This window comes from Salarias fasciatus, chromosome 13 (assembly GCF_902148845.1).
Source record: "Salarias fasciatus chromosome 13, fSalaFa1.1, whole genome shotgun sequence".
NCBI lineage: Eukaryota > Metazoa > Chordata > Actinopteri > Blenniiformes > Blenniidae > Salarias > Salarias fasciatus.
The window spans coordinates 6,545,622-6,572,118 of record NC_043757.1 but is presented as its reverse complement, the minus strand read 5'-3'; the positions used below and the strand labels follow the sequence as shown (position 1 = coordinate 6,572,118).

Genomic DNA, 26,497 nt, shown 5'->3' with positions numbered 1-26,497 from the left:
CAATTAAGGCTGGATGGAGAAAAGTCTGAAAGCAACCAGCAGTGTGGTCTGAATCAGTAACTCTGTCCGACAAAAGCCTGCTGAGTCTCCCTGAATTATTAAAGCTCCAGTAAAAGAGCATGATGCCTTTTTCCCCTCACACATTTAAGTGCCTAAGAAACTGCCTTTCCAAAAACAATTAGTGGGTATCTGCTCACGGGGGGGAGCCTGACTCTGATCCAGCCGTCTCGTCAAGACTTCACGTCATCCACCTTCACATTTACGCACGGCCCGTCGCGCTGAGCGTGTTTGCACAGTGCGGGATTATGCATTAAAGTTGCTTTTGGGAGTTTTGGCACGCTTTCACAGGAATTCTGCCCTGTAAAAAAATTGTCTTGTGTTCTGCAGCTGCTGGTCAGATGTTTACATCGCTCGCAAAACAGAAAGATGACTCTTTACCCCGCGTCACAGAACAAGGTGAGGCTGCATTCAGCTGCCAAAGCAAATGACTGTCTGCTGAATCAAAAAGTCCCTTGTGAGATGACGGCCTCCCTCGTGCAGTGCATCCAGTGGTTTTTCTGATGCCAAATTTTAGAGGTGTAAATAAAGTCTCTTACGCATCTCACTGCGCTTTGTTTAAAATATCATTCATATTTGACATAATTGCTCTTGCTTAGTGTATGATGATCATCCTGTGAGCTGAAATGTCAAATTTCTTGTTGAAACAAAGCCAGCACAGTTAAACATTCTCGATATGTGACAGCTGAAGGGCTGACGTGGGTGAAACGGTGACTTGCCAGTATTTCGTAACTCTTTCAGGCTTTGAGTTGCCAAACAACCGGGGTGTTGGTTTATCACACGGGAAAATGCCTCGTACTTCCCTTACAAAAGTGCAATACTAAGCAACTGATTTATTAATTTTTTTTTTTTTTTTGGTAATACAGTTGAAAACACGAACAGCTCATCTTTTGATTAGCTGCCTGCAGCACACCTGTGCATTTTATTCATTTTCACTTTCCCTGGTGCTTCCTGACATTGGTTCTTTTTATCATCACACGTTACATTTACTGTCTGCAGTTATTCTGGTTGCACGTTAATTTTTAGTTTGTCCAGTTTCTGTACTGGTAATATTTTCTATTTCTCTCAAGTATCATCTCAGATTTGATGCACAATAAACTGCAAATTTCTGCAGATTTTGGATCCACTTATATGTAATTTTTGGTGAACTTTGCAACAGACTAACACATCAAATGTTAATTTTTTTAATTTATCAGAATTAGAATTAGAATAAAAGAAACGTTGTGGTTGTAAGGTAATACTGCAGCAATTTGCAACATTACCATAGCCCTAATTCTAAGTTCCAATTATGAGTTCCAATAATCTTATTGAGATTATGCAAGAAAAACCCATTAGATGTTATCTTATAGGTCAAGTTTCAAATGCTGAAATAAACAAACCTCAACAACAAAGAAAAGATCACGACAAATTTTTAAATTGAAAATCTAACATTGTGGTGACGGTAATTCCTCTAAACATGACTGTATTTGTAAAGTTCTTCCATTATATTTTCAATAGTTTTGCAGGTTTTCAAATCTCTGACATGCAATTTATGTAGACAGAATATATTTAACATGTTGAATTATTAAAAAGAGAGCATGCATTATCTCAGTCTGTCCTACTTCTTGTGTGTAGGTGAGGCTTCTCCCACTTGTGGTCGTCTCGTCTCTTAATGTGGGAGGCCTGCAAGGTTTTCACAGTCTGTAACAGACAGACACACGCCTGTCTGTCTGCATTATTCTGGGTGATAAACACACATGCACATTGTGGGAATATAATAATTTAAAGTATAAACTAATGATTATGACCAAAATATGGAGTCTTTCTCCTGACATGTCGCATCATAATGCTAAAAATGTCATTCTTTTGGGAAACCTGTGGTTCATTAAATTGAAGTGATTACTTTGCAGTCATATAAATTCATAATAAAGGTCACAGGTTTGTTTCACAGGCAAAGCTTCAAATGTCCAATCACCAGAAATGGATACAAGGCTAACTAGATAGTAACGTATAATTACAAATGTCAAATGTCTTTATTAATCTTCAACCGGACTGAAGATGTCTGTCGATATTGGATGAAACTAAAGCTTTTTTTCCCTTCCTGAGTCTTTAAAGTACTTGGTAACCATGCAAAACCTGCTTGAAGAAAGAGGGTACTGACTTTCACAAAGTCAGGAGTGTAAATATAAATATTATCTGCTCTTGCAGTTGTAAAATGTTTGCGGTGTTCACCAGCGACGGTTTAACGAACGTCTCGTGCTTTTCGAGCTGGCTCATCAGGAAACGGCGGCAGGAAAACAAACTATCAGAAAAAAACGAACTATCGCTCTACGGTTCCTCATTTTTAAATGAAAGCAAGTATTTTATCGCAAGTTAACCGGCTGCAGGTCTGTCTCATCTGAGGTAAACGGTCTGAGGTGCTGCAGAGCTGACAGGGGAGTGAGCTGTGGCACATGAACAGTGACGGTGATGCATTTGAACTGGAAAAGGCGCTCCTGCTTCTTCACCTCTCCGGAAGTTCTCCGTGGTTCTTTCTTTATTGTTGGCTGGTGGTTATTTTGCAAGTGTGGTCCATTTATTCATTACAGGGAAGAGAAGAATGAATTTGGTTATTTTGAGGCTTCTGGTTTCTGCAGAAACGACAGATTAGTTTGGTTTTGGTTTAGATTTCTAATGCTGCTTGGTTGTTAGAAAAAACATTCAGGGACCTTATTGAATCGAGCCAAATATCACTGGGCCTTATGGGAAAAATAAATTATCCTTGAACCAGGCTTTAATGACAGGCTGCACAATTCCCTCCTGCTGAATGATTTCATTCAATACAACACTTGAGTAGAGTCCGGTGGAAAAATGTTCCATACATTGGTGAGGCAGCTCTCACCCTGATCTTATCACCGTAAAAACATAGACTGCACCTCGTTCTGCCTCATTAAGGACTTCACATTTTACACACTGAACACCTGATTATGTCTAACTGCTCCACTCACTCAGAGACCAGAGAGCGTTCAGATCCAATCAGCCGATTGCAGTTTCAGTTTATTGGCTCACATCAAAACCTTCGGTGGTGTTTAAACATCTGAATGAAGCCAGAGAGGTTTCTCTGGTTTTTGAATGAATCTGGAGGGCAAATGAAAACCTGGACAGCATGGGCAGCAGTGGCCTCGAGGTTTGAGATGTGAGTTTGCTTCCAAAATCTACTCCTGAATACACCGCTCTGAATGTGTGTGTGCGAGCATGCGTATATATATATATATATCTATCCTATTAGTATTCACTTCATATATTTAATAATATATGTGTGTTATGTATGTAGATGGATGCATTAATAGGTGGAAGGATACTGTCGGAGATACAGTGGTAAAGAAATCCAGTGTTTAGTCGTTTTGATCCCTGATGTTCCACTGAAGTCGTTGTTCTGTCTGAGTCTTGTTTGTGCGTCTCTCTGGTGTTTCCTGGGCGTGTAGCTGGGGCAGGTCATTCATAAGGTTCAATCATTCAGGTAACACAGTAACATGGAGATTTTCACTGCGCTCACACACACTCTCTCTCACACACACGACAGAACTGACTTCACGAGGCCGATTGTTGGTTCGGCTTTGTGTAATAATCCTGCTACCCTGCTGCCGGATGGGTTTTGTTAATAAATGGGAACATCACCTGATCGTGACCTTTTGTGTGGTCCTGACTCATTTACTGCGTTAAAAAACAGGACCTTGACCCGGATCCAGTGGAGTGGTGAAATGTTGGTCAGGATAGCCGCCGCTTTGTCTTTTTCATGCTTGTGTCACGGGCCGGCAGGAAATCGCTTCTTGTTTGCGTCTCGTGGTCGGCTCAGATTTGAATGGAGCCGTCCTCGCCTTGTTGTCGCCCTTTGTTGCCTGTTGCTGGGGATCGGCGCTCGCAGAGTTCAGGAGGCGTGTTGATCTGTGCATCCGTTGCACTTGAGGTCAAGTGAAAATGAATCCAAGATCTCCTGAAACCTTAAAAAAAACAAAAAACGTGATTCAGGCATGTTTAACAGCCAAACCTCAGCTTCCCCTCGTCCGCTTCCTCTCAGGGATGTGGCCTTCTCCACCAGATGCTCTCATCTCCTGCAGCAGTGAGTCATCAGGACCGGAACAGGGACTGATCATGTTTTATCTACATCCCAGACAGAGGAGTGATTTCAACTGCACTCAGATATGAAGTGTTCATTAGGAGAATGAGGCTTTCATGACAGTAGAAGGAATTTTTACTAGTTTGCAACACTATTTGGGAATAATTTTGAAGGAAGTGTACTCTTTAGACAGACGGGCAACAACAGTTTTTTTTAATGGCACCTCAGTTTTTCATTTTCGTCTTGTTGAGATCTCAGAGAATAATTGATCTTTATGGGTGTTTTTTAATTTTTTATTTTTTTTTTACAACGCACATTATCATTCACTCCACTGTCTGAGCATGTATGCAGTGTGCATGTGCCACAGCATTGCTCCCAATGTGGCTTTACCCCAATAAAGAGCACATAGGAAACCTCTTCTGTAAGTCCTACTTATCAGATTCGAACCAGTTCGTACATCAAGGGATGTGAAATACGTTTGAATGGAGCTGTTCTTTCCTTTGTTCCCTGTTGCTGGGGATCGCCGCTCGCAGAGGGACAGTCGATTTGTGACTTCGGAAGACGCGTTGATGTGTGCATGTGTTGTACTTGAGGACAGGTGAAAACGTACCCAAGATCTCCTGAATGCTTAAAAAAAAAGGGATTCGAGCGTCTTTGACAGCCGAACCTCAGCTTCCCCTTGTTCACTTCCCCTCGTGAATTGTTGACTTGATGCCTCATCTTCCGCTGATGTTCTGCAACAACGAATCATCAGGACGGAGCGGCACGTCCCAGACCGGATGGCTTGTTTTATCTGCACACAGGCATGAAGTGATTTGAGAGGATCAGGTTTTCACGACTGCAGCAGAAACTTTAGTGTAGCGGCTCTCTGATGAGGAATGATTTAGAACGATATTAACTGGCTGCTGGCGTCCGAGGGAGGGTTGCGAGTCATTCCTGTTCTCCGCTGTGGTTCAGGTGTGGGAGTTAGAAACCAGTCTAATGATAACTGTCAGTTTCTGTTCATGCATTTAATCAGTGATCAAACACATAAACAGCAATTGACATTTAACACTGACCAACTCTTGTGTTTAGTATTTTTCTCATATGATCTTTTGGTGGTTTTGTGCTGCTTTTCTCTCGTTGCAAATAACACGATTCTTTAACTTGACTGAGATGGGGTGAAGGAAATGAACACCTTGGACAGACAGGCATCGGCACATACCGGGTCATTTTTGTTTTTAATGTTTATCACACCAAGTTTTACATTGCCATCTTGTTGAGAGCTCAGAGAAATCAGTGGGTGTCTCCTTTTCTCTTTGCACCACATACTAGCATTCCCTCCACTGTCTGTGCATTACACCGAAGTAGAGCAACATAGTTGTATAGTATGCATTTGCAGCATCTCTGTTCTCCTACGATTTGGTCTGATCTCGTTTGCATCTCACATAGGCGGATTGATTCAATTAAAAAATGTGTTTTCTGATTAAGTTCCGTGCGGATTGCCCCGTACGGCCGCGTTCTCATGCTTAAATCGGTACAAAAGACCGGGTGAATGGTCTCACATAATACTAAGCAATCGTCCGTGGTTATACGTTTTGGCATTCCTCTGATTTGTGACTTCAGAAGATGTGTTGATGTGTGAGTTTGAGGTCAAGTGGACAGAGTGCACCCGAGATCTCCTGAATGCTTCCACAAAGTGATTCAGGGGTCTTCTTGCCCAATGTCGGCTTCCCCTCACGATGTGGAATTCCTGACCTGATGCCTCATCTTCTGCCGATGTTCTGCAACAACGAATCATCCTGGATGAGCTGACTGGTCACATTTTATCCACATCCCAGATGGATGACTTGTTTTAACAAGACCAGTTCACTGAGAGAATCAGGCTTTCGTGACAATAGCAGACATTTTAATTGGTTTGCACCGCCGCTGTTTCGGGAGTGATTTTCAGTGATATTAACTGGCTGCTGGCGCCCGACGGAGGGTTGCGAGTCATTCCTCTTCTCCGTCGTGGTTCAGGTGTGGGAGTTAGAAACCAGTCCAATGATAACTGTCAGTTTCTAGTTTGTGACTTCAGAAGACGTGTTGATCTGTGCATCTGTTGAACCCAAGAGCTCCTCAATGCTTTAAAAAAAAAAAAAAAAAAAGTGATTCAGGCATCTTTAACAGCCTAACCTCAGCTTCCCCTCGTTCGCTTCCTGTCAGGGATGTGGGATTCCTGACTAGATGCTCTCATCTCCTGCTGATGTTCTGCAACAGTGAATCATCGGACCGGATCCATCTGCACACGTAACGTTCACAACAGAATCAGGCTTTCATGAAAATAACAGAAGCTGTAACTTGTTTGCAGCACGTTTTTGGGGAATGATTTTAATGATATTTACTGGCTGGTGAAGTCTGACGGATTGTCGTGTCTCTGTTACACTGCACCTCAACAATATTGCCAACTGCAAACTCAAAATTTAATTTATTTTCAATAAAAATTTTGACGTCAATCAAAACTGAATATTATTTTCATTCATGAAGACAGAATTGCCACAACACACCATTCTGAATCTAATCAACCCATCAATATGATATATTAAATGACTGAAAGCTTTTTTTTTTTTACAGCCGGAGAATGATGGATGCTTTTCCAATGAGTAAATATGACTGTCCCATCCACTACACTATTTTTGATAAGCAAATGGCATAAAACCAGCAAAGATAGCCTTTATTTCCATGAAATACAACCCTATATGTGCTTCTTCAGTCATGCAATAAGTTATTACTTTATTTGCAAAAAGTCAACACAATAGTTTAAATGTCTCATTACACGGTTGTTCAGTTATTGTATTAGAAGGTTCATTACTTTAAAGAAAGCCAAACATATTGCATCATTGGTTGCTACAAGTAATGCTCACTTCCATATTTTTGTATATGTATTTTTTGTAGCGATTTAGATTGTTAAGGTAATTTTGGCACTTCCACATTTAATGAAGGAGTGGCTGATATCTATATACATATTGAATGATCTGAACCTGATCTGAAAATACTGGATTCGTGCCGCCATAAAGAAATGGGTTATCGATATGTGGGCAAAGAAAGTTGAGGCGCAAGTATCGGCTTGCTCTCCAGATAAACTGTATTGCTCAATGCTGTGTGTGATCAGGTGAAATGATGTTTTGTGCAATTTTAGTTCAGTAAATAGCGTTTGTGCTGCTATGTTTTTGTTGCCTGTTGTGTGTTACTTTAAGATCTTGACCCTGAGATATTTCATTTACTCTCACTTTTGAGCCTCTGAAGTGGTTACTACGTGCACACGATAGACTGATCTCCAGCACGATGCGTTGGGGTTGACTGCCTTGCTCAGAGGCATCGTGTTTCTGAGGTGGTGGAGAGCGTTACTCATTCACTTTCTCCGCGTAGTTTCTCCGAGGCCGCCTTTCTCGGTGTGTGTCGTATAATTGACGCCAGCTGCAGGCGAGCAGGTTGTGTTATTAGTCACAGTGAGTAAAGTTCAAACCGCTTGATTTTATCCTTAATAACATATTATTCACAGCTCGGCCGCGTGCGGGGTGTTAATTTGCAGGATTTATGGAGAGAATCAGGGATATGTGAGACAAAACTGCGAGGAGATTAAACTGTAAATGAAGTGTGTGTGTGTGTGTGTGTGTGTGTGTGTGTGTGTGTGTGTGTCTGGTGTTGAATTGAATCGGTTAGTGTGGAGGTGTGTGAGGCCTTGTCACAGTTTTTCTCCTCGCCACTTCAACACTTTCAACAGATGGTGGTGTCATTTTCACATCTCACTTCAAAATGGTAGACGTCTGTTTTTTAGGCCACAGTCCTCCTGGGGATTTTTGTGTGTGTGTGTGTGTGTGTGTGTGTGTGTGTGTTTTTTGCGTGAAGCCTCCCACATTTCCTTGCTCGTTTCACTGCAAGACTCTCTCGCCACAATTTAAACAAGGTGTCTTTTTTTTTCTCACGTCTTTATTTTTATTTCTGGGATCTCTTTCATACCAGTTTCCATTTCTTTCTTTCACTTTTCGTCTTGTTTCTTTTTCTAATCATCTGGACGCACACAAAAGGGAGCGAAGCAGACTGTTCTACTCATCTCCCTGCTGTGAAACTGAATCAAAAAGAGAAGTGCTTTGATCTGTGAGGCATTAAACGTGCTTCAAACTGAAGCCAGGAGGTAGAAACTAATGTTTCATAATGCTTTTTAACTACATTAGAGGATAGGGGTGATTTTTTTACCCCTGTAGATTATAACCTTGCCCCATTTTTCATCTATCTGCCTTTAGACTCTTAAAAAAAAATACAAATTAAAGGAATTACATCCAATTTCTCAAACCAAATCTAAGAACTATAATTGTATTTATGCGTGTTCCTTTTTTTAAGTCATTTTATTTATGGAAACTCTTTCTTGCATTTTTCTTTTGTTTGTTCCTCTCTCTGAACTTGAAAATATCAGCGGCAGAGAAAGAGGAAAAGCTGCTCTACCCACTCTCGTCTCATCCTCACAGCTTCCTTTTCACTTTTTGAAACTCAGATCGCATCAAAGCCGTCTTCTCCTCGGCACTCTGACTAATGTTGATAGTAAAAGACGCAGAGTCAAGCCCGTCCCGCTCACTTTTTATATTTTTAGGCGGCACAGTCATGTCACATTATGTCATGTTTTGTTTTGTTTTGTTTTGTCGGTGAAATGAGTCGGTGGGACGATCGTCTCCTGTGACGCTCGTCTGCGTCCCACGGAGACGAGCCCGGTCTCTGCTGTCTGGGTAAAAATTGTCCACCTCACTGCCGATTTCATTTTGCTTCCTTCATTTTTGTTTCACCTTAAAAAATTATAGCTGGGGATTTGCTTGCTGGCTCTTCAGTCACAGGCCCCATGAATGTTCTCTCAAGTGCCTGACTGTAAATAGGAGTCAACACATTATTGATGGTGCTGAAAAACAATGCTGAGTAATTATCTGTGCGCCGAGGGCTTTTTCAATTTGTTTTAAGTTTGTATATTTCAATGGATTAACGTGTAAGTAGGAGTGAAACTGTGAATCAGAGTGAGACTGGCTTTGAACTTCTTTTAAAGGTTACATTAAAACTCTGCAGTTGTTGATAACATAATAAAGGTTAGATTTTTCTTTTTTTAGCTTCACTTTTCAGTTATTACAATTCAGTCTGAGCTGAATGTTAGTGAATACGTAATTTTTGGTGCTTCCAGTGAGGTTTGAATTAAACTGAACTAAGTAGAAATTTGAGCACTGACACATGTTGGCTCATACTGAAAGTGAAGCACATTTATTCCTGCCAAATTAGTTTTACAGAAGTAGGCATATCGGTCTGAAACAACCCTGTGAGTGATTTCTGTGTTAATTGGTGTCACACTTGTTTTCTTCTTATAAATAAAAAAATCCATCAGTCATTGTGAAACTGTGATGCTTTGGAGTGATAATATTACCGGGGCAGCGGGGGAAATTTGCTTGCTGAAATGTTCGGTTCTCTGACAACCCACTCACTTTCGACTGGAAAGAACAAAAAAGAAAAAAAAAATTAACCTTTTCAGCAACAGCAAATGCAGAGTTAAAAAAAAAAGAAGATAAAAGCGGGTGAAAAATGCCATGTTGTTGACAACTAGTTCAAAATTGAAATTAACAAGTAGTACAGTTTGACTCATTGAGTTTCTGTTTCTGTATTTTTTTTTTCACATTTACACAATTTGATATTTTTCAAATGGCTCGTCTCAAATGTGACTGGTTGATCATTTATTTCTGGTTTAATACAAACACTCCAGGTTTCACAATGACACTTAGACTGCCTGTCTCCACACTTGATGTTTATAGTCGTGCCGGCGATGAGCTTTTGCCGGTGACTCAGTTGTGATTGCTGCAGATGCATTTAGATTCGTGTTTTTGTTGAGAGAGTTGTGTTCTAAAATTACTGTTATCTCTAACCTTTTCTGGTGCTAGGTCAAAGGAATTGAAATTATTCTATTTACTATCTTCACTCATATTTAGTTTTTTACTTTATTGTGTGCCTTCATTGAATTAATGCTCTAATTTTACTTTACTCATTTGAATATAATAGCCTTTCTTCAGTGTTTTTATAAGAGCTCGGAGGCAATGGGAGGTGTAAGATAATAAATGTCAGCTGCCTCTGCGATCTGAAAGGAGACGATACGTAAATACAAACATGTCTCCGGTTCAGACAGGCGCTGCTGCCGTGGGTGGCATCTCTTTACTGCCATCGGCTCCCGTTTGACTAATCGACTCACTAACTTGTTCCGTGAGTGCGTCAGCCACTTTTATATCAGTCTGTCTGTGTTTGTAGTTATTGAGCACTGATCAGCGTCTGTGTGAAGCGGTGCACGTGTGCAGTTTCACAGTAAATCACCTTGTTATTGTGAACTGCTGCTGTTTATTGCCTGCATTTGTGTATATGTGTGTAATATGGTTTTTAATACTTAATCCGTTTTTTCATACATCATGTAGTATGAGTGTCTGGATATGTCTGTGCATACAGAACTCATTTTAACTCGTCTTGACACCTGTGGGAATATTTCTGTATTTTTCACATGCAGAGTATATGAAGCAGCTATTAGCAGAAACACACTGTATCATGTGGACTACGTGTATACATGCGATTTATTGTCTGTAGTGAAATGTTTATATATTAGATACTTAAACATTTATTTTACATAGGTTTGTACTTTGTGTTATGATGTGTGTGCTCTTACATGACATATAATCATACTGATGGGATTGACAGTGAGCTTATTTCGGTTCTTGTAGTTGGGTGTGTGTTTGCACGTGTGCAATTACTTCTAATGTCACCATCAGCATGAACATATGTCTACTGTGTCCACCCACTTTTATTAATTCTAATATATCTGAGGTTCTGTGGGTGTTTGTGTGTATTTTTTCTGTTATGTTATATTTGTTCTGATAAAGTAGAGCAGATTCTAATATGAGCTTACCAATAAAGTTAGAATTAATAATGATGGTGGTGATAATTCTAACTGTATGCATATACAGTCTGTTTTTATACTGCATGTTTTCGTGTCTTACAGTATATTAGAGTGTATTCTTGCTCATGTGCATATAGAGCTTAGCGATGATTTAGAGGAAACGTTTCAAATACACTAAAAGTCACAATAGATCATAAAAGGATGCAAATTCTCTGTTGCTCAATATGTGTACTTACAGCTGTAGGCTTTTGTTTATTTCCCTAAATGACAGAAAGCGTTTGACATACTTTCACACACACTCAGAGGTTAAAGCCTTATTAATTACCACTTAGGACAATTAATTGTTGAAATATTGAAAAGGCTCTTGCATCGACGGCACCAAATTAAATCATATTTAATACAGCATTAGATTTTATTTGTGTGGAGAGATTCAGACACTGGATTTTGCTTTTAAAGCATGAGGAAGCTGCATTGTAGTAATTAATTTGTTTTTAAAGCCCATTTCTGATGATTTGTAGTCATGCGGAGTCGTGTCTTATGTATTGTGAGTGTGTGTGTGTGTGTGTAGCACTGTGTATGCATGTATTTGCATGTGTGTGTACGTGTGAGAGAGCTAGTTCCCCCTTCTGGCTGCACATCGTCTGTCTGCGCTGACATTTACACATTCAAATCAGACGCTGTTTATCGTCATTTGAGGCCCATGAGAAGATTTCATGCTTTGTTCCAGTTAATCACTGCCATCTCTGCATTGTGGAGCCTCGGCCCTGACTGGAAGACTCTCTGAAAATAGCTGTTTATGTCGGGTTGCAAGCCGCAGGTCTGCCAGGAATCCACTTTTCAGGAACTAATACAGACCTGTTTTCAGCTCCATCACCTTTGTTGACTGTTTTTAGTTTTGAGACTTGACACGAGGACGTCAGACTGCTGACATGTTTCTGGAGTTTTTAAGTCATTTCCATGTTGGCACCTTCACGCAGCCACCGCTGAAATCTGATCAAGTCCAACAGGTTGAGTGTGACGGACACCTGACTTATGAAGCATAAAGATTAAATGCAAAGTTCATGTTAACCCTGTGGAGCTTCATCTTGTCCCGTATCCTGATTACTTTGAAATTTGTCACAGTTTCAGCATAAGAACTTGTGACATACAGGTTATAAACCCCCCCCCCCCCCCCCCCCCCCCCCCCCCCCCAACTTGTTTCCTTTTTCTTTGATGGTGCAGCTTGTGCAGTTATTTCGGTGCTTGTTAATAACTGTAGGATGGTTTTGCCTCCGTTCTGAGCTGTGCTGCGTCATCTGAATGCAGTCGAGTTCAGCCTCTTGAAACTGAAATTCACATCGACACACATGCAGATATTTGATGTTTTTATCTTTTGTGTGTGTAATATCACAGTCATTCTTGCAGTTTCAGGTTATTTTTCGGGTTTTGTTTTTAGGTGACTGCACTGTTACAGCAGTGTGTAACGATTGTCTTACAGTCAGGCTTACCGGTACGTCGTCCCAGAGGAGTTAACACCTGTCTATCTTTACTCTCTGTTATCAAGGCTCACATCATCCTTATATAGCACATTTGACACAGATTAAAACAGAATTTAGCAGCTCTTTATTTCCAGTTTTTGTGTCATTCTGAGATCTACACTCTTTCTCCTTAGGGCTACCACCCCTGATTCCAGGATATGCTCTGAATTTGAATTTACTGGATTGTGGGGATATTTAGACGGCAGCTTCTGTATTGCTTTTGTGACGGTATTGACTGTGCTGAGCTGTAAAATCTTAATCCTGCGTACCTGCATTTGTGAATATGTACATATTTTAATTTTGCTTTGTTGCAGTCAGGCAGTTATGGCACACAGAAAGCTATTATTGTTTGCCCATGTTTGATTCTGACTAGCATTACTCAGAGACAAATATATCTCATGTATATTCTGCTTGGAAAAAAGGTCTTGTTATAAGATCCATACTGAGGCTTCCCTTTAATTATCTGTTTCTTTGATTTCATGACTGTGACATACTTTTTCTGAATTCTTTATAATTGGATGAATAATGTGTGTGGGGCGTTTGTTTCCTCTTTTTTTTTTGCCTCGTACAAAACAACTTAGAGGTGTGATTTTGTTGTAGGAAGAGTGTGTGCATAAAGTAGCTTGATAAAAAAATCAAGACTTTTTTTCCCTATTGCTGAATTCTCAGTCTCGGTCATGAAGTTCAGATATTATAGACGTAGAATTATACTTGTCAAGCTAAAAACAAAACTAAGAGGAAATTGTTGGATCTTCCTCAACTTAACCAAACCTCAACTACTATCCAAACTAATCCGCCATGGTTTTTTTTTAAACCATAAATGATTTTTTCTGAACACAATTTCAGTTTTTCTTTTTCTTTTACTTCCATACCTTGAGACACAGAATGTGTTTTGTTTTAATTGCAGAATGTACCCGACGGCTTTTCCTCACTTTTTCCTATTAGTTTGTTTCTCAGTAAATCCAAAGTTCAGATGAGATAATGATGAATCGAAGCACTTCTGCATGCACGGAGTAGCCGTGCGCGTCGGTCTCAGTTTCTTTGTTTGCTGTGATGTGGAGAAGTGCAGTTCCCAGGAACTTGAGTCACTCCTGTGGTTTGGTGGCAGCGATGCCTCCCCTGACGGCTTCACCTTAAGCTTTGGTTCTAGGAATCAGTTAAACTGTGACCTGCTGGGAGGCCTAATGTAAATAAACCATACAGTAAGCTGCTGAAAAGTGTTGATGCTGGGTTTTCCCTGTGCAGCGCCGCCTCAGCCATGCAGCGATATTAAGAATCTCACTTCCTTTTTGAAGCCGCTTTGTTTACCAGTCGACTTGCTATTTTTACTGAGCTCTGCTCGCTCGCAGTCTCAGCTTACCGTAGAAAAGGATGTGTCCTCTTCAGCATGTGTCTTGTTTGGAACAATGCACAGTCTGGAGTCAGTTTGCATCACTTTTCAGTTGTTTGTTTTGCTGACTTTTATTTCCCCCCTGAAAATATAGAACATGTATCTTTAAATCATATCAGACTTCAGCTGTGGCTGGACGCACACAGCACAGACATGCTAGTTGCTTTAGAGGGGTACATTTATTGGGAAATGTAGGATAATGGTCAAAGATATTTCACAATAATGAAACTGTATATAATGGAGGAAAAGTTATATTACACTGCAGACATGTTGAAGCACCTCTAGCTAGAATCATAGAACAAAGAAATGTCAAATGATGAGTTTTATTTACATTTTGGCACTTCTGCAAACAAACGTCTTTGCATTTTCATTTGTTTTTCAGCAGGTTTGTGTTTCCTCACTTTAATATGTGTTGTACAGATTTTGCGTTCATTTTATTTGACTTTGCATTAACTGTAGAAGATGCACATCATTTTAGTCTTCATTGTGAGCTATTGAAATTGAAAACAATGTCCGAGATGATGTGTATGGTATATCTGCGTGTGGGGGTGCATTTGTGACACGTGCTGGATTGTAAACTAAAATCTAGCACAAAGAATTTCAATTCAAAAGACATAAAGTAAGTTCTGTGGAAATATTTGATGATGACGTGAAAAGACACTGGCGTGAGTTTCAATTTAAACAAGATGCTCCAGCCTGGACCATGAAACATCAGGCACTCTGTCTGAAAGGCTGTATGTTTTTCAAACACAGGTGGAAAAGGTTGATTTGACTCGTTTCATGTGGATGAGGTTGACATATTCATGTGGTGACTGTCTTTCTGCTGGGTGGTTTGCAGTTGGCAGTCGTGCACGCCGTAGGACGCGGTTCTGCTCTGCCAAACCAGGACGAACGCCCACCTTTGTGGCTTCTGGCTGACAGGCAGATGCTGTTATTGTGTGCATCAGATTTTCTCTTTTTTTTCTCACAGATTTTTGTTTTGCAGGCAGTTTAGCCTTAATCTTTAGGAAGTACATTCTAGAACTGCCGAATAAACAACAGTCTGGCTGTGAAGTGATCTGTAGCTTGTGTTCTGTGTTTTTGTACGCCCACCATTGACCCCAACCACCTCCTTCTGACTCAGGTACAAACCATAAAGACTTGATTACATGTTTGTCTTGACAAACTGAGTGTTATGTGCCAAAACAGGTTTAACTGGCTGATGGGAATATAATGTTCCCAACAATAATTGTTTAGGTAAAAGGTCACTAAAAGTTTTTTTTTTTTTTTTTTCTGTCTTTTTAAGAATTAGCATCACTAATCAGAAGAGTTGATCAGGTTCATTCAGGTAGATTATACGTTGTAATCCTGTTCATGTCAAGTTACAGTAATGAACATTGAGCACACAAAGTAGGAGCACAAATATATGATTATACAGTATATTTTATAGCTATAGGTCACTAAAAGACTTTTTTCTTATTGGCATGTATATTGATGCTGATATGAGACATCCCAGGCAGTTTTCAAACATTGCAAAGCTGCTGAACAACATTTCAGAGCATGTGGCACATTGTACTTGGTGATTATTTCTGTTCCATGGAATCATTTAGAAATCCTTTAAAGCTAAATTACATTGAAACAAAAGCAAATCAGCTTGTTGTGTCCCAGAGTCTATTTTGTTGCTCTTTTTTTTCATATTGTTGTGAAGTTTTACTCTCATTGCTCATGTTTTAAACTCTATTCACACTGCTTTATTCATTACAGGGCAGTAGAGGTGGTCCAACACTAGGCGATACATTAAGGTACACTCTGAATAGGTTTCCAGTCATTTAAGGGACATGCCAGCCATGTAACTGGGTTAAAAAAAAAACCCTCAAACCTCATGCGAAGGGAGAACATGCAATCTCTTCAAAGAATGGCCTTTAATCCTGGAATCGAACCAGGAATGTCCTTTTTGTGGGGTGAGTGCTAATCACCTCACTTTAATATGTGCATCCTGATCGGTTTGCACATATTAAAGCTTAAAAATGATTTAAGTTCAATAAGGAAAATTCTATTTCCTAAACCGAGATGATTTCTTTACTTGCTACATGTTCAGTTATCCTATGTTGAGATGTTTAACTACCCTTATCCTAATGTCTACATGTGTATTGCGTGCATCACATACAATTTCCAGTTGATTTTTGTTAAACATTTTTTTAATTATTGCTGTGAGATTTTCCTGTCTAATAAGGTCACAAACGGCGTCATTCTTTTCAGTGCGACGACCCAAACTACTGCTAAGACTTGTGGTTCTTGCACTTGTGGACAGATGGGGGGAGAAAGCGGAGGAGATCAGCCAACATGAAACCGCCGTGTGGTTGTTTTTCTGGAGGAGGTGAGGCTTGAGGGTATGGACAGCTGTGGTGGGCGCTGTAATCGGCCTCCTCCAGAGCTTTCCACTGCACCAGTCGAGCAGAAAGATCCACAGTCACTTTTTCACCGCTGGAAGGAGCTCGGCCTGTGAGCCGCTGGGAGTTTCATTCCTGCTGCAAGCCAAGAAGTAGTGGCCAAGAAGCCAAGAAGCACTCTTGTAGTGTTTTTTTGAGACTTGGCCTTTCTGATGAACTTTGTCTATTTTCAATATGAAAAAATGGGATTTTGTAATTTTTCAGATCATTTGCTTCAGATTTTTGGATGATTAAAGAAGTAATAATACAGTTTTAACACACCGATCTAAATGCCGGATACTAAGGTCGCATTTGCATTATTAAAACCAGAATAGATCTTATGGGAAACATATATTCAAACTGATATTAGGCACTAATATGTGACAATTTTTTCCATTTAATGACATTTCATTCTCATTAACAAAACCAGGGTTAAACAGATGAGTAAAAATCAAATCTTAAAAATGTATGGAAACTTTTTCTGAGGTTATCGTCGGGTTTCCTGTGTCTTTGTGTCTTTAAACAACATATATCTTGTTTCTTCTTCACACACGAGTCATCCTTCACCTGTAAATACGTCTGCTTGATCCCTGTTAGTCTACTTCTGGTCCTGCAGGGTTAAACTAAGGCGATCGCCAGTATTAGCTTTTTGGATTTGACCATGCGTCAGGTGTGATGTGCATTGTGCTGAATTGTTGCTGAATCACCTGACTATCTGTAAAAACAACAGAGTGAGAGGGCGCATGAGGTCGGAGAAGGAAACAAAGGCAAAACCTTGATGTTTGTCTGGTTTCACTGCCTATTTTTCTGGATCAAAAACACACATAGTAACAGCATTTAATTGAAGATGGTGAAAACGGCTCCGAGTCGTATATTTACAGATTTTCAAACACGGTCTGTACAAGTGTATTTTAGATTTTTTTCCTCGTTATCCTAAAAGCACTTTAAGGCAGCATCAGTGACTCATCAAGGTTAAAATATTTTCAATCCGAATGCCGGAGGCGAAAAATTAGGATGCATGCTGCAGACAAAGGAGGAAAAGGATATAAATAAAGATGTGATGCATTCAAATGAACCCTTTTTAAGAAAAGTAATACATAAATGAGGCGATGACAGATTAGATTAAAAGTTGGCCACCCACATTAGATCTTCTTTTACCTTCTCTCTCTCTCTCTCTCTCACACACACACACAGGCATGCTTTTTGTTTCCTCAAAACACTGCCCACACATAAAGAGTCTCTTTGCATCAGTCTGCTGTGTGTGGGATGGATTTTCAGTCTGCTGTTTCAAACACGTGAGGAGTGAACCAGAAGCGCTGCTAAAAACTGACGGATGGAAGAAAACTTCCGAAAGCAGAATAAACGCTGTCGAGTGAGACTAATTTGTCACAGTTGTGCAGGATTAATTATTTTTTAAGGATGTGTGTGCTTGTTTCTTCAGCCCACTGAAGATTTCTCTAAAACACGGTGCGCAGAGATCCTGGGATCAGTGTTCGAAGAAAAGGGAGGTGGTGCAAATCCAGGGGCTGTGTGGTTTTCTAGGAATTATTTGGTCAGTGGATTTAATAATGAGTCATTCTGGTAAATCCACCAGCTCCCGTCGCATGTTTTAATCAAACAGATGCCGACTGTGGCCCTCATGGAGTCCTGGTCGTGCATCATAAAATGTCCCTGAGAAACTTTCAGAAACTGAGCTCAAAGCTCCCCGGGGTGAGCGCTGAACGTCTTCGGTGCCAGCCGGCAGCCGTCGCCGTTGTGAAACGCAGTGAAGTCGATGCCACTTGTGAAGTATTTTGGGAATTTGTGGAAACGACAAATCAAGGGACTTCTGCTTTGAACTTCTCATTATTTCGTCTCCTTGCCTCCTGTTCCACTGAGGTCACAAGGTCATATAATGTCCTTTTACACAGATTCACCAGATTTTGTGACAAACGGCATTCATGTATATTTTTTCTTAATTTTTTTGTGAAGTGCTTTGACACTGCTTGATGTATTTTCATTTTGTTTTTGTTTTTGTTTTTTTGACATTACAGGATATATGGGTCATGGGATGACAATTTCCAGCAAATACAACACTCAAGTGTCACTGCTTACATGGAATGTTTTTTCACATCTCCAAAGTAGACGATTTTGGAGTGGGGTCTAATTTAATCTGATATCAAAGTGGGTTTTTGGTATTACTAGTGCCGATTTAATTGAAGATAAATCATAATAAAAAATGGGTTGACCTGACCTTTTCGGAAGCCGGTTTCAGGGCAGGGAGATAATTCCTGCTAGAAAGCAACCCAGTGTCCACCTGGACACTTTTCTCCACCTCGAGTCTGAACCGACTCTGGCCTCTTAGTGTGTGACGCAGGGGGTCGTTCAGCCTCGGCCTTCGGTGAACATTGTACCATTTTAAGATGATATCAGAAAAAAAACATTGTATTGGAACATTTATAGCGTCATTGATTCCTGAGTTGCCTAAAAATGCAGAAAAACTTTTACAGCAGTATCAATGATAACAGGGTTGACTTCTAATGATGGATTAATGCACTAAAGCACTGCGGATAAAATCATAACATGTTCATCATTATAAAATACACTAAATGTCCCGGTGAAATCGACTCCTAAATGTCTTAACTCTCCATTTTCTCTTCTCTCTTTTCAGATGTGAGGCGCTGGGTTGAGACAGTTTCACCACTTCACTTAAACACATCTGGTAGGTGCTTTACACACTTAATGAACTATAATACCCATGTGTGTAGGTAATATAAAGTACACTGCATACCAAATATTTAAAATCCAACTACTTCAGACAAAAGCATGACGGACATCTGGATTCATGCGTCTTTAGGTAGACAAATGGATCATTGCATCAATAGATAAACGTTAAAAAAACACTTCAAAATTTTAAAACATACCATAGTTTATCTATTTATCTTTTTCAATCCCATTTTATTCAGGAAAGACATCTTTGTGTGAAAACCAGCGGTGAAGTAACTTGATGTGGCAACCCCAGTAAAAACAATCAAATAAACCACAGGTAAATAGGCTGCACGCTTTGTCTCATTTGTACATACTGGAGACAAATTCTAGCTTCAGTTCGTCCGGTAAAAATTGGGAAAGCTTGAATTGAGCTTAAATAACTCGAGGTGGTAGATAATCTGTCATTTCAGGGGATAAAAAGTCAACCAACAAAGAACCGTTCTCTCTTGTCGATCGCAAGAAAGTGCAGCACAATCCATATCTGTTCCAGATTCAGTGTGTGTGTGTGTGTGTGTGTGTGTGTGTGTGTGTGTGTGTGTGTGTGTGTGTGTGTGTGTGTGTGTGTGTGTGTGTGTGTGTGTGTGTGTGTCTTTGAATAACACATTTATTATTTGTGTGCATCCTGGAGCGACCACGGTGTGAAAAACCCAATTGGAAAAACAGTGTTTTTTTTTACAGCGAAATGGCGGCATGAGCGAGTGTTCCTGCAAGTTTCATCCGAGAACTGAAACAATTATTATTCCAGCCACTGCATTTTAAACACAAATCGAAAGGTTTAAATCCCTAAAACACATGCTGAAATGTATAGAAAAAAAAAACCCGTGCACAGCTATGTTGCCCTCCTTCATCGTGTGACCAGCTGTGATTGATTAGCTAAAGTGAATTGCACCTATTCATCAGACCGATTGATCAATATACGTCATGACATCAGATCCTCGCTGCATGGCTGCTGTTTCAAAACAGACTGTTTTGACCTTTTATCCGGCGAGACATGGGAACTTCCACATTTCTTCTGTTTCTTACAAAGTATTTGGAAATATGATAATTACACACATGATTTGACTTTTGATTCCTCTTATTTAGTGCACCTGATTCATGCATATATCTTAAACATATAAAAACCTGGTTGAACGTTGCACATTGATCTAGTGTGATTGTTCATTGCATCTAGATGCCTGTTGGACGTCGTGTTTAGGGTATTTATCTTGCAAATAGTACATTGTATGATCGGGCACTAGCAGTAAATACTGTGTATTGAATCAGTAAGGAAATGTACAAATGTACAAGTAATTTCAGTGAGTGTCAGAAATAGTGAAATATTCAGTCAATTTAATGCTTTATGAACATATTTTCCCAACAGCATTAATAGCACAAAGATGAAAACAGAAATTAAATCAGGAAAATTAGGATTGATAAAGAAACTAATAGGAGTAATACTATATGAGTTTGCAAAGATAGATCTTTAAGACCTTTGAATTCTTTACAAAATAAAAGACAACGAAACATACAGGGGAACTATCGACATTGAATACTGGAACAAAGCAAGAAATAGTAAAACTCTTAAGATTTTATAAGGGAACATATTGAAGGCAGTAATGATAATTATTTTAAACCTTTTCAATGAAAATTGATGTAAATAAAAAGAAGCACATGAGTTTAGCATAATTCACACAGACTTTTCCACAACTGCGGTGCAGTTTTATGTAGTGAGGATTGTCAGATCTCAGGTTCTGTTTATACATTTATCAGCTTCATGCAGGTGCTTTGATTTTGATCTGTGATTTGATTGATCAGCCATGTTAGTTACCTGGACAGCCTTTTTATTTTCCAACTAGTATAAAAATTGCTGTTATTTCTTAAAATAAAATCTGCCAAAGCAAATATTGTTTAATAATCTGGGTGTTTGTTCCTAAATTACACACATTCTCTGTTATTCCGTAGAATTTACCGGCTTGGCCTAAATCAGCCACTGGATTTAGCCTGTTCTTTTTTTTTTTTTTTTGGTCATTTTAAGTGAACGATATTGTGCTGTTTGCATTTTTGATGCGTTGAGCTATGACTAGAAGTAAACATGTTTCATTCATCCGAAGACTGAAACATTCATGTCTTTATTGTACCTGATGGAAAACTTTCATTTTACTAATGAATAAATATTTTTCTTACTTTAAACAGCTTGGACAGCTCTGTTGCTCATATTGGTTTGGACTGTGCAAAACAAATTAAAACGTCTTCAACTTCTTCCTCTACATCTTTTTTTGGGAGTTTTTTTCCCCATATTAAATTCATTGTATTATTTATTTGGCAAAAATAAATGGTTATAGTACCGTAATTGTGAGGATAAACTTTAAAAGAACTGTAACTGTACTGTAAATACTGCTGTATATTTTTAACATCTGGACCTGAAGTGGGCATCGCGCTGGCCGGAAGAAGCCCACAGACCAGGGGTTGAGGACCCTGGATTAATGAGGTCACCTCAGGACACACACTTTTGTCTGAGCTCTTCAGCTTTGTTTTAATTTAATTTTGAATACATTGTCTTATTCAAAGGTAAAATGTCTGGAGATGCCAGATCGCAGTGCAAACACCAGATCTCATTGTTTTACTTTAACTGAAAAGTGAAAATAAAATCTAGACATGAATTGTTTGTGACATGATTCAATTTGCAAACTTTCCTCGGTGTTTGTTCGTGACAATTACTGCCTCACAACTATTTCCACCCTGAATCCACAATCCTCCATCGGAGAACTTCCTATTTACTCCACTGATCTTAAACTAAAACCAGTTAATCACCTTCAACCTAAACCTGACTTTACCATTTAGCGGCCTGTTTTTTTTTTTTTTTTTCCCCACAGCATGACTAATGCGAATTTACAGGCACAAACTCATTGAGCAGAAAAGCGGCAGAGGTTAATTTTCCCCCTTAAAAAAAAAAAAAAAAAAGAAAAAAAGAAGCAAAGGAGTCTTTATTCCCTGACTTGTTTTGACAGCTGTGTGTGTGCATGTGTGTACGCGCAGAAACACATCACAGATGTCCCGACTCGAACGCTCTGCACGCCGGCTCAGCCATTTTATCTGCACATCCATCTTTCCAGTCAGCAGCTCCTTCCACCAAGTGCAAAGAAGAAAGAGGAAGCCAACGAGAGAAAAGCAGCTAGGTAGAATGTTACTGCGAGATAAGCCCAGCTTGAAAAATGCTAAATAAGAGAGATACAGAGCTTAAGTATCTGGCCGTGAAGAAACAAATAGAGACTAAAATTTTCTGTAATCTCTGTGGAAACGGCAACCAGCCAGTCAAACTTTATTCTGATGCCACTTTTCGTGCAGGTTGTTACAGAGAGCTTCACGAGACGTTTAACAAGGCAAAACAAAGAAACAGTCAGGACAAGACAACCAGAGGAAAACACATCTGACACGCACGTTTAACACCGATTCAAATTGAGAGAAGAGGATTTAAGAAAAAAGACCTTTTCAAACACGACATGACTAAGCTGAGATATCGTATCGTATATCAAGAAGAAATTCGGTAATATGTGGCCTCAGAATTGAAGTGAGTATATATATATATATATATATATATATACATATATGGAAATAGAAAAATTCCAAATCTTAAAAATATAAATACAATGAGCCCATTTATATCTTGAAGTGAAAGCCAGCTGGTATAGTATAAGGTTTTCTTTTGACTCGTACTGTGTGAGTGTTTAAAAAGCAAGGAGTTAGTTTATCGTCTTAACTGACTGGTTCAGATGTGCTTTGTTGACTTCCTATTAGCAGTGAATGCTTTCACATTCAGAGTGCATGCAGTAAATACAACATGATCCGGGTATCTCAATGCTGCAAATCAGCTCTTGTGTCATTTTATGGCTGCGTTAGGAAGTTAATGAATATAATCTTAATAATTGCAGCGGCACTTTGAACAAACTCCGGGGAAAAAGAGATTGAAGGATGGGTTATCCTCCACACTCGTCCGTCTCTCTCACCTTTGATCTGCAGCCAACACACACAGCTGCTGTTAAGTACCTTTAAACCTGCTTAACGCTGATGCAGGTTTCCACTTCATCAGAAGTGACAGCAAAACAAAACATCCACTCATCCATCACAGCGCCGGGTCTCCTCTCAGCAGTAATGAATAGACGGATTGAGTGGAGAAATCCCATGGCAGGACCCCTGATCTCTAACCGGGACGCCATTTGTACCGGCGCTCAGCGGCTGCACACGACTGCTGATGGAGTCACACACAAACATGACCATACCAAGACATAAAAGTTTTTTTTGTTTTTTTTAATTTATACGCAAAATTCATTTATACATTTCTGGTTAAAGAATTGTATTTTCCTCATTGATTTAAATCTTTCCCCTTCATGGTGTGTTTTATAATTTTTTTTTCTAAATTACTTTGTCACACAATGTGGCTCCTTTTATTATTATTTAATTCAACAGTGTTCTAGAATTCCAGGGAATTTTTTTAATCTTCATTATTCAATAGCAAATTTTGTAATTAATAGCCAGGCCAACTAACAAACAAACAAAAAACACATAACAGGAATGCCCTTTTTAACTTTTTTTTTTAAACAAAGTCTGTAATAAGTTGCATTATGAAGAAACCAACCAGCAGGCATGTCAAAGTCAAAGTGAGCTTTATTGACAGTTCTGCTGTTCATACAAGACACACGATGGAATCAAAGTTTCGTTTTATCTGCCCTCCTGCAGCGTAGATAGACTGTATATCGCTTACAATGAAAAAATAGAAAATATAAACAAATATACAAAGTTTGAAATTATGAAGAGTTGAGTGTTGGAAGAACTGTTTTCATCAATAAAAGTCACTGTGCAATGAAATCTTTTCATGTCTTGCTTCTTAGCATGAATAAAGTGTAAAGTATCATCATCCTAGTGACTTATTCAAAAACTACATGAGATGTGATTTTTATTCTGTAAATTAGTAGAAACTGTGCATGAAGTTTTATACACAACAGCTGCACCGTACTTGATACAATCAAAATCTTTAAGACAATGTCACACAACATAATACAAACAAATAGAGCCAATTTACAATGCTGAAGTGATCAACTAAACCAAGGATGAACATTCAGACTTGTAACCTTTCAGAATACCCACTGCAATATGTCGGTACTCATTTAAAAAAAGAAATGTCAGAAAATCATGTTTTTTTCTGTTTATTGCAAAATGTGTGTTTCATTACAGAATGAACTGACGATGTATTACCCTTTGTTGAGTTTTTATGTAACGCGGTGTTGTTATGTGACACAGGCCTCATTTCATAATGTGAAACAGCCCAAGGGCAACAGTCTGAATTTATTATTTTAAACAATAGGATAATTGTTTCCTAACATCTCTACAGTTCTTTCCATCACAGTAATGAAACATGAGCATAAGTTTGTAAGCTCTATGTTTTTTTCTTCTCAGGATATGTTATTCTGATAAATCAACCTTCCATGGAAGCTCTCCCATCTTTTGCATTTAACATCGTCATTTTGCAGCTGTGTTAAAGTCTTCATTTGACTCATACAAGTGAAGTGATGAAGGGCTTCTAATCTTTTCCTGCGTGGTCTCTCTGAAGGCCTGTTGTATGCATGAGCATGTTTAGTGTAGCCATGTCTCGTCACATTAGAATTCTGCATTAAGCAACTGTTCTATGACAAACCGGTCACGCAGTTAAGTATTTACATGTGTGCAACACAGTGATGGTTCACCGTACATTGAAATAGGAATTGCTGGTTGCTTCTGTGGTAAATTATCTGTCTCTTTATAAATTTACATTAGTATTTCATTATGTTTTCGTCTGTATCCCAACTTTTGTTACGTTGTTAAATGCAGCCAATTTTACAAATCCCAAATATCCACTTTCCTCTAGTCTGTGAGGAAACTATTTTCTCATTAAATGTTCCCCCAAAATACTACTTCACCTTTCTTCTTTTAATCTTGCTAACAAATCTTTACATTTTTCTTATGTGTTGAGAAGAGAATTACCGAATGAAGGTAAAAATCGAATGCAATAAGCAGATCCATACTGAAAAGAGACACTGGTGTTGAATATTTAAACGCAATCAGTTGAAAGCATCATGTCATTTCATTTCTTCAGCACATGTGCTTAAAGCAGCCCTGAGAGGGCCAAATGCAGAGCCACTTTATCAAACAGCAAGACAAAGCACCGAGTCATCCATCAGACTGGTTCCTCTGGTCCTGCCCCTTCAGTGAATTATTCATCCTTGTTATACATCTTTGTCCTGAGAGAGAGAGAGAGAGAGAGAGATCAGTGCAGTGACTGGACACCTCTCTTGTCCCCTATGCTGTGCACGTGTTTATTTTTGCAGAGAGTGACATGTTGCTGTGAGCGTGAACAGTTTGCACTTTGGGGCCTTTGAACTAGCGAGAAGTGTTGTTTTTGAAAGTTTTCACATCCTGAAAATGACACAGAAGCACTTATGTTGACGGTAATATTGACGACTCCCACAGAAGTTGAGAGAAAAACAAATTTCAGGAAGCTGCTGGTGGTGGAATCGAAATATCTGCAGTCTGAAACTAAGTGCTACTCCACTTAAAAAGGGCAACAGACTAATTCATCTCCTTGGGTCTTATCTGAGTGATTAACACCACCACCACCAAAAGCTGAGAAATATCCAGCTGTCTGGTCTGTAGTGGGTATAATGGACACTTTGAGAGAGATGTGTAGGTTACAAATGGAACTTTAGGCTGCAATTCATCTTCTTACACCTCTTACAAGGTCTTTAATCATAGCGTCCAGCTCTGGTACTCTCAGATGAATAAAGACATTCAGCCTCCTGTGAAGAGCCTCTTAATGTATAACTGGAGAGATTTGTTAGGGTGACGATGGCTGTAGCAGGTTCGCTTGTGAATCTGAGTTTTAGGTGACAAAATTATGTTTTTCTTCATATGTTGTGTTAGTGCTTTAAAATATGAGAGGTTTGTTAATAAAGCAGAGGTGGAACTTGGAGCATTCTGTACCACATTTCAGAATGAGAGCCTCGAGAGAAGAAATAGACTTTAATTTCCTTACTTCTACTTTGGTGTTGACTGATGTTTGAGGTGTTTTGATTCATTGCTTGCTGTCCCAACATCGAGATGGTTTTCACTGAGGGATGCAGCATTACCGACACCAGTATTGGGCTGCAGTTCTGCACGGCGTAGCAGCTCTGCGATTATTAAGTGACGTCATCTGTCAGGAGCAGGATGAGCGGGAGACACTTAATGCTTTCATTAAAATTTCTGCGTTGGATACCCTTCAAAATACTTTTTATGAACTTTGGAGATTAACTTGAGAAACAATTTAAAAATCAAGTTTATAGAAGAATTTTTCAATATTTTGAATGATTATGTTGACGGAAATAGTTATTG

The 26,497-nt window shown here is 39.2% G+C and overlaps 1 long non-coding RNA gene across 1 annotated transcript in view; it reads left to right on the top strand.

Annotated features, from left to right (window-relative positions):
- The window catches only part of LOC115399753 (uncharacterized), a 71,757-nt gene that overhangs the window by 36,018 nt on the left and 9,242 nt on the right, over window positions 1-26,497 (top strand). The window contains exon 3 of the long non-coding RNA XR_003932724.1: window positions 19,020-19,070. This is a non-coding gene — a long non-coding RNA (uncharacterized LOC115399753). The remainder of the gene's footprint in view (window positions 1-19,019; window positions 19,071-26,497) is intronic.